The sequence below is a fragment of the Diabrotica undecimpunctata genome, chromosome 4 (assembly GCF_040954645.1).
Source record: "Diabrotica undecimpunctata isolate CICGRU chromosome 4, icDiaUnde3, whole genome shotgun sequence".
Lineage (NCBI taxonomy): Eukaryota > Metazoa > Arthropoda > Insecta > Coleoptera > Chrysomelidae > Diabrotica > Diabrotica undecimpunctata.
Window position 1 is genome coordinate 52,827,454 of NC_092806.1, and position 14,062 is coordinate 52,841,515.

A 14,062-nucleotide genomic window follows, 5' to 3' on the forward strand; every position below is an offset into this window, starting at 1 on the left:
GAAAGGAAACAAAGCAGTTGTAGATTTTCAACCAATATCAGACCGAATCTGTTACTTAAGATTAGGAGGAGAGTATAGGAAGATCATTAATGTTCATGCGTCCACTAAAGATAAATATATAGAAACCAAAACAGAGTTCTACGAAAAGCTACCCTAAAAACCCTAATAGGGAATATACAGACATATGATATAAAAGTAATCAAATAACAACGGGAAAAAGTTAATAGAATTTGCTACAGTTACAGAGGGGCAGACACCAACGGTGAACATACACTAATAGTAGCATACACAAGAACTACCAATAATTCCAAAACCTGTTAGAGATAAATTAAATTACCAAATAGAGCGTCTTCAGCAGGTAGTAAACTGACTAGAGGAAGAAAGAAATAAAAAGCTAGAGAATCCAATCAAACAGGAAATAGAAAAATAATGGCAGACCATACAGACAGCTATGTCAGAAGTATTTTAAAAGTGTATAGGAAGAGTACATAAAAACAAACGGCAAAAAGACTGGTTCCATGAAGAATGTAGAAATACTTTGGCAAGAAGAAACAGGTCAAAACTGCAAATAGATAGAGAAATAATCCAAAATGCGATCGAGAACTACTTGGCTAGAAGAAGAGAAGTGAAGAAAAACTTTACTTGCAGAAAAAAGAAAAAAGAACAGCTAGAAAAGCAATTCAAAAATATAAAAGCCTACATAAACAAAGAGGAAAAAAAATGTCTATCAAGTAGTTAAGAAATTCAGACAAACCAAGAAACTTAACAGAATAATCCATATTATTGCAAAAAAGAAGAGGTTTGCTTCTAGAAGAAACAAAAGAAAATTAAACAGATGGGCGGAATACTTCGAAGATCTATGAAATACTCACCAACAAGAAAAACTCGAGGGAAATAAGAATTGGAAAGAAGATGAAGAACTAACTTAGAATGTAGTCAAAGAAATAATAGGAGACCTAAAAAATAACAAAAGTGCAGAAGAAAGTGGTATCCCAGCTGAGATTTTTAAGAAAAGTGGCGAAAGATTGAAATAAGGCATATTTCTCTTGACATTAGCAGTTTGGTAAAAGGAAGAAATGCCGAAACAATGGAATAGCGCTTTTATTTGTCCTATCTTTAAAAAAGGAGACAAAACGTATTGCGAAAACTATAGCACTATTAGAAGTAGTCTATAAAATACTTGCAAAAATTATTAGGAAAAGATTAATGAAATATTGATAACAAAGTGATCGGAGAATACCAGAGAGGTTTTATACCAGGAAGAACAACTATTTGATCAAATATGTCTGTTAAAATTAATAGAAAATAATAGTTACGAACAAAACTTAGGATTACATAATATGTTATTTATCGATTTTAAACAAGCATATGACTCCATAAATCGAACAATGATATATGAGGCCATAAAAACATTAGAAATACCAGAAAAGTTTAGTGAGAATGACGCTTAGTAACAGGATAAATCAGTGGCGCATCTAGACCTTTGCCTTGCTATCTATCGTAAAGTACATTACTTCGTGAAGTAATTTTTTCTAAAAATATGTAACTTGTAATATCCGAATATTACAGCGGCAAAAAGACAGAAAGAAAAGAAAGATAATCACCAGAGACCAAAGCCAATACAATAAATTTTACCTTGGTGAAGCAGCACTTCTAATACAGTTTTCTAATAGTGAAATTCCATTTCACTTCGTTTTAATCATTGTCTGATCAAACGGTATTGTTTTGAGTTGGATCCAGTCAATTATATCTACTTTTTTCAATCTGTAACTTTTCCACTAACTTTAAATGATAGACAATTTAACACCGGAGAAAAGTAAACCTCAAAAATCGGGATCCATACTGATTTTCCGTACAGTGGAATGATTCCTGATTAAATCGTCGTAGCCACTAATTTCCACGATAACAGGCATGTTTAATATCTTTTTCTATAGGGCCGAAAATACGATCAGGTGGAATAAAGGAATGACCAACGATCGGAAAAATTAATTCAATTTGTTTAATATGACTCGGGATTCTTCTAGAAGCCAATAAGCCAACATTGCCACTATATTACCAGTAGTACCATAGAAATGTACTGTTTCTATGTTGACATCAAAATGAAAATTCTTTAGAGCATGCTGCGAAACTGACGCTATTTCTGTCCACAGTTCCAGCAACACCTGTAATATTATTATAGTTTTTTTTGCTGGCCAAAATATGCTGCTTGATCAGGAGTCTAGGCAGTGCTAAGTTTTTTTGACAGTCGAACGAAAAGTAAGTTGTGTTACGTTTTGAATTTTTAAGCGAACAGCTAAAGAAGTTGTTACTTTCAACTATTCCTTTGTTCTCAAGCAAGTGGAACAATAGTCAGTCAGCGGAGTTCCAAAAGCGATGTTGTAGGTATTATTCACATACTTTCGAAAATATCTAAGCTTCACATGCGCAGGCTGGGGCACTCTTCGAAGATTATGGTCGACAAGTTTCTTAAAATTCAAGTCACATGGCAAGTAGACCCTCACGCTTGTCTTGCTTCTACAGTAATGAGACGATTCTATAAATTATTTGATGCAGTTTCTTTTTTCATAATTTTTTGGAATCACTCTATTGCCACCTCTACGTTCCCTGGGTAGCTCCCCCGTGATAACAAAATTTCTTACAATTCTTTGTATGTGGTCCTTGCTTAAATTTATTCCTAGAAACGACTTGGCGACTTGGCACATACTTCAATCATCTTACCCTCACTCAAACGTACATGGTATTTTATCGACTCCGGTTTTTGTCCCTTACAATAAGCCTATATCAGAAGGTCTTGTTCACTTTTATCTTTTGACTGATAAATGTAGGCATGAAAATCTATCACTTGCTTCATCGTAAGTATGGTACAATAATACGGCAATCTGAGTCGTCCGTTATGACCACAAGTTGGAAAGGCCGGCAGTGCTTTTGGTGTATTTCTGTAACAATACAACTCTTTTAATAAAATTTTCTGTAGCTCTACCCAACGTTAAAACGCGAAAAACAAGTGAAACTGCATAAAAAATCAAATTTCACAGAAGTCTAAAATCATAAAAAATCATAAATTTTAATATGAAGCACTTACCTAGCAAGTTTATCCATATTCCTTTTGTGTTTCTGACTGAAGAACTTTTTTGAGTACTTTTACCTGTGGACTAGATTTAACAAAACAATTATTTTCACTTACTAACTCCATGAAAATAAAAAAAAAATGTTTATAATTCGTCGAAGTGCAACTGTTTAGTCGCTTGAATAATTATAAACTACTCAAAATTTGTTTCTTTAACACAGTTGTTGTAGTAGCGTGTTCGTCACGTGAACCAACCGACAAATTTCATTGGTGGCAGAGCAAACAGCGAGTTTTGCAAGTAAACATTCAAAGCAAAAAACGAGTTCTGCAAATAACTGTAATTTTCTCGACAGCATTTGTATGCTAAACAAAGAGTTTTAGAGGAAATTCTGATTATGTCATTCGATTCCTATTTAAAATTGAAATAAACTTATAAAAAAAAATAATTTTCGAAACTTTTGTCGATTAGCGAGTTTTGCAAAACATGGCCTTATTTTTTTATTATTATTAGTGTTAAGAGTTTTTAATTTTATGAGGTCATTTTCTGTTGGGTATATGTACGGTGACCATATACATTAAAAAAAAGTACAAAAATACAAAAATGTAGTAAAAACACAAAATGAATCTTTTTATTGGACAATCATAACTTTTTGGATTTAAAAATAAAGAATAAACTATGTTAAACATTAAAACAATATGTTGCTAAATAATAAAAAATTATAGCAATTAAACTAAACATTATATTAACTTTAAAAAAGCAAAAATCCTGTAATTAAGAGTTTTTAGATGAGGGACCTGGACCACTCATCTTCTTCCGGTTTTTTGTACCATTCATATTTTTCGGAAATTAAAATTAATTTAAGAAGGTTCGGAATTGATTGAACCAAATGAAACATTTCATTGCAAGTCTCATCAAAATTTACATACACCTGCATCGCCTTAAGAGTAGAAATGGACATTTGTGTCTTTTCCGACGTCCAATAATTATTTATTATAGAAAATAAACGCTCGATAGCTGCACTAGTTACCGGAAGACAAAAAATAAATTCTTATAATTATTTGTAGGTTTTTCAGTTTGAATTGATCTACACACTTCAAAACTTCAAGCCATCGATCCTCACTATTTTTTTCTTCTCTGCTCCACTCAGCATTTTTTTCACTTGTAGCCACGTCTTTCAAAATTCCCAGTCCGCCAAAGAATTGTTCTTCATTTAAAATAGTTGCCTGGATATACAATTTAAAAGCTTCGAGAGAATAACAAACATCTTTCCATGTTATTTCACTTCTTAGATCTATCCATTTGAATAGTTTAAATTTATGTAGATTTGTACTCCAATTTTCTAGGTAGGTTACACATTTTGTGTAAAAATGTTTCACTTGTGCAGTGAAGTTTTCAGTAGCGGCTTGCCCGTCTTCAAGTTTACCAAGACATTCCCTCACTTTAAGCGGCAAAAATAATGCGTCCAACCGATGTTCTAACTTGTTTTTAAAATTAAAGTATTCTTGGGCAGCATCTGTCGCATTTGTCTTATCACCTTCTACTTTTAGAATAGCTTCATGAAACTGCGACGCCACATTATGAACGAGCCATATCCACATCTCTGCAATGGGATCATTGAAAAATTGTCTCAAAATTGTGGGACAATTCTTAGATGATACAAAATATTCTTTAATTGGTTAAAACCTTTGTAAAATCCGTTCAATTGCTGACACCATGTTTAGAAATCGTGTTTTAGAAAATGATAATATTTTTTTGTATTCATAATTAACCGATTCACAAAATGACTTTAGTTTATCAACTCTAACAGTGTAAATATTGTTGAAGATGTGAGCAACACATCCAATACCGATTAAAGGTCTCTCGCAAGAATTACTCAATTTAGTGTATAAATTATTAGTTCCCTATCTTTTCATTCCACCAAAATTATCGTTTGTGTTATGTGCTGTTAGTCCAACAATCTTGTTAGCAATATGATATTTTTGTAAAATATTTAATACATAATCATGTAATTGATATAGTAAAGTACTAGTAACATAGTAATACATGTTACTAGTACCAGTAACATAGCAACATAATAATAGAAATAGTACTTATAGTAAAGGTACTAGTTTTGTATCCTTGTGATTTGAAGAATCACTAATGATGCTAAGAAAATTTTGGTTTTTGCATATCAACTTCCAGCCGTAATTGCAATTCTCTAGCCAAAATATTTTTCACGATGGCTTCACTTTTAGTTCGAGCAGAACAAAATTTAGACTTAAATAAATTGGAAATCAATTTGGAAGTACAATCTAATGATCTAAAACTGTGCATATTCCTAATGGTGTAGTATGCAAATGTCCCTTCTTTGGCTGCAATTATTAAGTTGAGCTGACACTTGCGAATTTAAAAATGACTGTAATTTATTGCTTCTAGTCACTGCATTAGCTGCCAATGTGTGTTTCTTCTTTCTCAAATGAGCTTTAATATTACTTCGTCCACTGTTGGAAATACCAACGTCACTTTTACATATTTCACAATAAATAATATGCGGCGATGAGACAGACTTGACTTTCATAAAAGGGTAATCCTTTTGTAGTTCTGCAATAAAATGGCATTTTCGTCAAGGAGGAGACATAATTCTATGTAGATTCTAAAATGTTTTGCAAACAAACACTAATAATAGTACAGTTATACAATACGTAACACTTCAATGGTTCATGATGACGATGAATGACAAAACCATACTATTCGATATTCGGCAACAGTCGAAGCCGAAGGTCATTATCTGAATGCTTGTTCAGATGCAACGTTGCACAGTGGGCCAAAATGTAAATAAAAGTGCCAAACAGAATTAACTGAGGACAGAATCTAAGATAATTGTTTAAAAATAGTAAAAGATAAAAATATTCCTTCTTTTAGAAAAAATAAGTACATTCGCGTGTTCCTAGAAAGCTCTTAAAGTATATTAGGAAAATATTTAAAAATAAGTACTGCTTCACTTAAATGAGTACATATGGTCACCGTAGGTATATGTAACTAAATTAATGCGTAACTTGTAATTAAAAAAAGACTTGGTTTCAGCTAAATCCGAAGGACAATGGTTTATGGCCTTGACGGTAACCCCTAACCTCTATTTGAAGACTTGCATTTGTAATGAGCTGCCAGCTGCAACAGATAGAGTAAGGTATGACCAAAATAGTTGTGTAATAAGACAGCGGAAGAAAAAAATATAGAGAAAAAACTAATTGGTTTCGATAAACTATAATACAGCTATTCAGATCTGCCATTTCAAATGTTATAATATCTATAACAGAGGTAATCGAGATAAACTTCTAAAAACTCAGCTTTATCGTAACCGTTTAATAGTTATATATTAGTTTACTTTCATTTTAGTATAGTATGTACATTGGTGATACTGTTCTATGCTATTTTATATAAAAGAAAACTATAATACTAAATTTATCCAAAAATATATGTTAATATTTTACTAACCAAGCGCACGTCAATAGCTAACAACTATATTTTTATAGCTATTCATGAAATAATCTGAAATTTACATATCGACAGCCATATAACTTATAAAAATAGTAGTGAGGTTTCCTTTTTTTATTCTGAAATATATTTTTCTCCCCATCCACTTTAACCACTGCGTTGTAAAAACAAAATTAGATGACCCACATCACTTCCTTATGACTATTTACAGCACACCTCGTATAACGCTATCAACCCTTCGCCGATAAACAACTCCCACCACCTTAAGACAACCCCCGAAAAGGAAAATATTTTATTTAGCACCCTTATAAAATTGTTTCCCAAGTTTGAAACAAAGGGTCGTAAGTCGACCTGATTGCCCATTGCCCCATTTGCCCCACCAACCCTCTTGCGCCCCGAAAGTCACCTACGCACAGGCGTGTCCTCGTCCATCGGAAGCCAATGGGGTTGGATAGAGGGCGGGGCTTCACTGTTGCCCTACATTAGGGGTGGCTTCAACCCTTGGATCTTCTGAACGTGGTTTTCCACTGTTGGATACACTTATTTCTTATTGTTTTGATCTTGTGTAGATATGGGGTATCGTGGGCTTATAATTTGTAGGGGGTTATACGCAATAAGGGGGCAATTATGGGGGATGAGCGGTATGCTCTAGGAATTGTTAATTTTGGAAGACACTGCGGTAGACAGTTAATCGAGATCGTAAATTATCTTCAAGCCAAATAAAAATCTGCTTATAATTTTCGATAAGCTTTTATATGATTTCCAATAAGATTTATCACTACTTTATTTATGCCAATTTACACTTTATTTCTTATAGAACAAATAAATTTATAATATCTATAAAAACTTGTGATTTCTCGCTTTGAAGTTTATATTTAAATGGTTGATGTTTATTTAATCCCAAATTATAGAATGTTTTTTTTTTATTTTATTTATCCGCATCAATCACTAGGGTTATTAGCGGTAGGTTTATGATACAAATAGAGAAATAAGATAGATTTTAGAAGTCGTGACTTACAACAATATGGCACAATGTACATGTATGTACATGTAACAACAATTAAATCATAATTTATTATAGTGTATAGAAAGTTAAAAAAGACAGAACTTCCTTGAATTTTGTAACCAGTGCTTCTTTCAGGCTGTTGGGTATCTTGAATATCACTTTGGCCGAGGTGTACCTACTCTGGACATTCTATTATTATATGGATGACTGTAAAAGGTGTTTGCCATCTTTGGCACATTGGTGGTGGTTCTTTGGAAATTATGTATCCGTGCGAAAGTCGTGTAAGCCCAAGCCGGAGCCTGCTGATAATTACCTGGTCTTTTCTTTTTGGTGGTATAGGAAGATTTTTTGAAGATACGTCTGGTTTGATTCTTTTAAGATTTGTGTTTGTTTGATCCCATATTTCTTGCCAGATTTTGTTTACATGAGTCTTGAATAAAGTTTTAGTAGCATGCTATTGGCACACCTGTTGTAGTCGGAATGTTCACATTGTTTATTGCTTCAAACGCTGTTTTGTCTGCTAGCTCATTACCAGTTATTCCGACATGGGATGGGACCCACATAAATGATATGGTTTTCCCAGAAATTTGGAGATGTTGCAACGCGTCTTTAATTAGGAATAGATTGATGTGTGTAGGATAAACATGTTTAATGGTCTGTAAAGAACTTAATGAATCTGATAATATTAGTATTTGTTTTTCATTTGTGGTTTTACAATGATTTAGTGAGTCAAGTTTTGTTAGAAGCTCTGCGGTATAAATACTACAGCCGTCAGTTAATCTAGTGGCAGAAATTACGTTTTCTGATACAGTAGCAGCTGCTACTCCGTTTTATAGAATGTTTCTTTACTTCAATTTTTAAGAATACCAATAACTTATTTGGGCTTATGTTTTTTATTTATTTACTGTACATATCTATCCATGCTAACTGCTTCGCTAGTACTTATTGTACAGTGGTATGTGTAACCTCCCCATAACAGTACTAGATATGGAAATAAAATATCATGCTGCTAGCTTGACTTCTTCTAATTTCTTTATGATTCTGATTACCAACTTGTTTTTTTCTCTATCCACATAAATATAAACTGTAGTAGATATTTTGAGTTTTTAACACGATTAATCACATCCATTGTTATATGTACTACAGTCGAACCCACTTATTGGAATAGCCTTTGTGCAAAGAAAAAATACTCCTATAACCGGGGTATTCTAATAACCGATCATTGGTGACTAATAGAAATAAGCGAACTGAATATAAATAGTACATATTATGTATGTATATACATGTACATACATATATGTATATGGTTTTAAGTCTTTTCATGTCAATAATACAGTAATGTAACTATAATTATTTTATTAAAAAACCCAATTACATTATCTGTGCAGGCGGTCACTGATAAGTAAAAAATATAACAGAATTAATGATTATTTCTTGAAAAATCTTTGAATCTTTGAAAAATCTTGAAGTAATCTTTGCCTGATTTTTTTGTACATAAAATATCAGTCACTTGTTGGTATGTATTTTTTTTTCAGAGAGCGACGATGTTACAAACCCGAGGGCTTCTGGCACGAGGGTTTGTAAGTCGCCCGAGGGCATACACATCTATTAATACAAATAAAATAGAAAACAATAATAAATGGAATAAATCAAGATGCGTAATAAAAAAGCGAGAGATCTCCAGCGAGAAGGTCATCAATGAAATACTGTTAGTATATTAAAAACCACGCAGACTATATAACTATAGCAAAAAAAAGGAGAAGTAGCTACGTATTTAACACCCTATTAAACGGATTAGAGGTATGGACTGTCAAACAGAACAACAAAAATTATAGACAGTTTTGGGATGTGGTGCTATCGTCGGATACTATACTCTGTTTTCTTGAGAATGATAGCACGAATCTAACATATATCATTATACTCTATAAACCATAGGCGCAGTATATCTCACGAATGCGAAAAACGGAGAATTATGTAGTAAACGTTAGTTATTTTTTAATAATATATCTTCTTCTTCTTTCTCTTTATAAGCAATTTTGTTTGTTCATTGGCGGATTAATACCTCTATGGAAGGTTGTCACTTCATATTTTGCGCGGTGGTCCGATTCTACCGATTGGTGGTAGAATGGACTGCCTCAGGGACCTGTCCTAGCTCCTCTTCTCTTTAGCCTGTACATCGCTGATATACCAGAAACCAGATCAAGGAAGTTTGGTTATGCCGACGACTGGGTCCTTGCAACAAGGTGTAAGTCATTTGAACAAACAGAAGAAATCCTTACGGCAGACTTACACACAGTGTGAAAGTATTTCCGTAAATGCTACCAAATGCTCCAACCAAACGCTACCAAAACAGAGGTTTCCAGTTTTCATCTACATAACAAGCTTGCAGGAAAAATACTGAACATCCAATTCGAAAACCCCACACTCGCCTACAATTAAACACCAAAGTACCTTGGGGCGACTCTTGACAGAACCCTATCTTTCAAGGAACATCTGTCAAAAACAGCGGAAAAACTTAAATCCAGAAACAACATCATCCAGAAGCTGTGCGGCACAACATGGGGAGCATCGGCTTCCACCTTGCGATCATCTGCCGTGGGCCTTGTTTTCTCAACCGCAGAATACTCTCTTCAGCCTGACTTAACAGCCCACATATACACAAAGTAGATGCCCAATTGAACAGTACAATGAGAATGATTGCTGGTGTTATCAAATCCACCCCTACGCAATGGCTTCCAGTACTGAGCCAGATTCCACCACCCAAACTACGGCGCATACACTCCCTCACTGGTGAGTAGAAAAAGATACTTAGTAACGAGATCCTGCCAATTCATCAAGATATAGATGCTGCCAACGGTAACCGTTTACGCTCCAGACGACCGCCAATAAAAACAGCACAGATTGCTGTGGAAAATGAGTTCAACTTTGCGCCTATGCTGAACCGAATCAGAACCTAATACGGCAGATGCGGTTACATTATGCACAAATGGGGTAAACGACCATCCCCACTCTGTGACTGCGGACAACCCCAAACCATCTGTCACATTACAGAACAGTGTCCCACAAGATCCTATCAAGGCAGGTCAGAGGATTTCCTAATGGCGACTCGAGAGTCGATAGAATATATAAATAAGTTAGATGTTCGTTTGTAAACATATATGTAATACATAAATAAATAATCTGCCGATTGGTGACTTATCTCTTGCTATTTTGACTAAACGGGTCTCCCCTATTCTGTTTAAGTTGTTACTCCATTCATTTTTCCTATTAAGTGTCCATTCGCTTATACTCTGTATGTTATATTTTCTTCTAGTGTCTTCACCTCTCTTCTGATATCTCAGAGTATTTCCTGTAATTCTTCTCAGTACTCTCATCTCTGCCGTTTCCATTAGCTTTTGTGTTGTGGCTGTGTCGGGCTTTGTTTCTGACGCAAAAGTCATTATTGGTCTTACACTGGCTTTATAAACTCTTGACTTCATCTCAGTGTTAATCAGTCTGTTTTGCCATATAGTGTTATTAAGGCATCCTGCCAGTCTATTCGCTTTTTGTACTTGATCTCTCACTTCTTTGTCCAGGTCTTCATACCTGGACAGTGTAATTTCAAGGTATTTTATTTCCAACAAGATTTCAGCACGCTCAACCCTGTTTGGAGATCTGGCGAGTATACTACAAGGACAAAGATCCGAATATTCCGATCAAATGTCATGTCTGTTCTACTCTACGGATGTGAAACCTGGAAAGTGACAAACACCCTCACAGACAAACTGCAGGTCTTTGTTAACAAATGTCTACGAAGAATTGTTCGTATATTCTGGCCTAACACCATCAGAAACAAAGATCTGCTACACCTGACCGAACAAAAGAGGGTACAAAATAAAATTAAGTCCAGAAAGTGGGGTTGGATCGGTCACACACTCCGAAAAAATAGTTCCAGTATCGCAAAGACTGCCCTAGAGTGGAATCCCCAAGGGAAAAGAAAAAGAGGTCGCCCAGTACAAACTTGGAGAAGATCCATCATGGACGAGATAAGAGGCCAAGGAAAGTATTGGAATGAGGTGAAGGCCTTAGCGCAAAATAGAACCCGATGGTGCATTTTCACTGAAGCTCTATGCTCCACTTAGGAGTTCAAGAACCTTTGGCTATCAACATTACCTCGTTTGCGTAACAAAGTATTTTTACTTCTTTATTCCCTATTTTGTATCCTCTTCCTATGTTAACGCTATTGATGATTTCATCCATGATTAAATTGAAGAGCATAGGGTGCAATCAGTCCCCCTGTCTTATTCCGCTGCCTATGTCTATAGGTTCTGTAAGTTGTCCATCTATTCTGACTTCCATTTTGTTGTTTTGCTAGATGTTTTCAATAGCTTTTTTAATATTTGGGGGAATTTCTCTATTATACATCATCATCATCATTTGGCTCTATAACTCTATGTGAGTGTTGGACACTTTTACTATTTCCCTTCATTGTTGTCGGACCTCAGCAGCTATTTCCCATTGCTGTATTCCCATTTGGCGTAGATCACTCGCTACTGCGTCCTTCCATCCATCTCTTTCTTGGGCGACCAACTGACCTTCTGCCATCGGGCCTTTCCCAGAATGTGGCGTTCAGGAGCCTTTCGTCACTCGATATTTGTACATAGCCCGTCCATCTTATTCGGTTTACTTTAATGTAGCGTACTATGTTTTCATCTCCATATACTGTTTGGAGTTCATGATTGTGTCCTCTTCTCCATTCTCCTGTTTTATCTTCTCCGCAAGGCCCATAGATAGTCTGCAGTATCTTTCTTTCCAGTACCAGTAATTTTGTCGTTTCCCGCTGATTCAGAGTCCATGTCTCGCTTCCATACGTTATTATGGGACGCATTATTGTCCTTTTTATATTTATTTTCAGATGTTATGATCGCTCCCAGGTACTTGAATTCTTTGACGACTTCAAAGTTGTATTCATTTATTGTTCTTCAATTCATTGATTCTTGTAAAATTTTAGTTGTAGTTCATGTTTAGGGTAATATTTAACAACCTCTGTAGTTTTTTGGCTGTTTTTTTATCTCCTTTTTTGAATAGTACAATTAGTTCGCTAGGTTCTCTATTCTTCCGGTATTGCGTTTTATAATTTTATTAATTAATGTTGTTAATTGTTCTGTCATTGCTGCTTCACAATATTTTAGTAATTATAATATATAAAATATATAAAAATGATTAATTTTGATAATATTTATAAATCGCATACAGGGTAAGTCAAAATGCATTGGTAATTTTAAATGGATCACCCAGTATGTTACTTCACTTTAATAGCATAGTTAGACTTCGAGTACTTAACTGTTATGTTTTCTCAACTCTCCTATATGGGGTACAGGCATATTCACTTACAGAAACTAGCAATAAGAAAATAACAGTATGTATTCGAAATGTGACGTTACCAACGAAACTATTTTACACATAATAGGTCAAGACAAAAGCTGATCTGCACAGTAAAATATAGAAAATTCTCATTAGTTTATATCATGGGAAATGATAAATACCGCAAGTTATCATGCAGTGTAAATTACACAGTGAACGGCTAAAACATCCTTAAGACTGTTTAGAACCGCTGTAAACAAACTTCAGTAGACCAGAATGACCGTCAATGTTCAATAAGAATATGACACGAGAAGAAGATGAAGGATAAAAATAGTACTTCAGAATAAAATAAAAGAAAAAATTAAGGGAAAAAAGAATCATAGGCCGTAAAAGAACGTCATATATCAGCTGTAAATAAGGTTATGATAGCCTTGACAATTTTCAATCTCTGATAGGAGTGTCACAAAAAGAAGATAATTTATTATTAAATAATAAATTACTATTAATTAATAATAAATTATTTTTAATTATTTTAAAATGCATGCATATGCCTTTAGTAATTCAATTTATTTTTCTAAAGTTATCAGTGAAAATGCGGAATTAGAGATAGATAGCGCTCAAATTCTCAGAAACTGCAGGACATGCTACTAACAAAAACGCACTGCTGCAGTTATAGATACTACTAATCATTGAAAAAACAATTATTTCTATAAATATACATATTTCGCAATAGTTTAAGATACATGAACACAACCAAACACATACAAAATTTGACTAACCTTTATCATAGTGCTATTATTTTTACTACATATAATTTATTAACTTTCGAAAGATATATACTAAATACCGTTAGAACCAAATGTCCGTAGTAGCTAAAATTTAAATTACGTAAACATTAAACGTTTTTAAATAAAACGACATTAATTTTAAATATTTTTATATACAGGACATTATTTATTATATGTATTAGGTACTACTGTCCTCGACGCATCAAGGAATTTGGATATCGGTTAAAATATTTGGGAATTCCAAGGTTGGCCAAATCCAAATTTCTAATTGATTCGATGCAGGGAAATTCCAGTTTCGCTACGTAAAACAAAGGATTTGTTTTACATAAAAGCAGGTAGATTTTCTCTCATCGGTCAGTCGAGCTTGCCTCTTCTACTGTAGA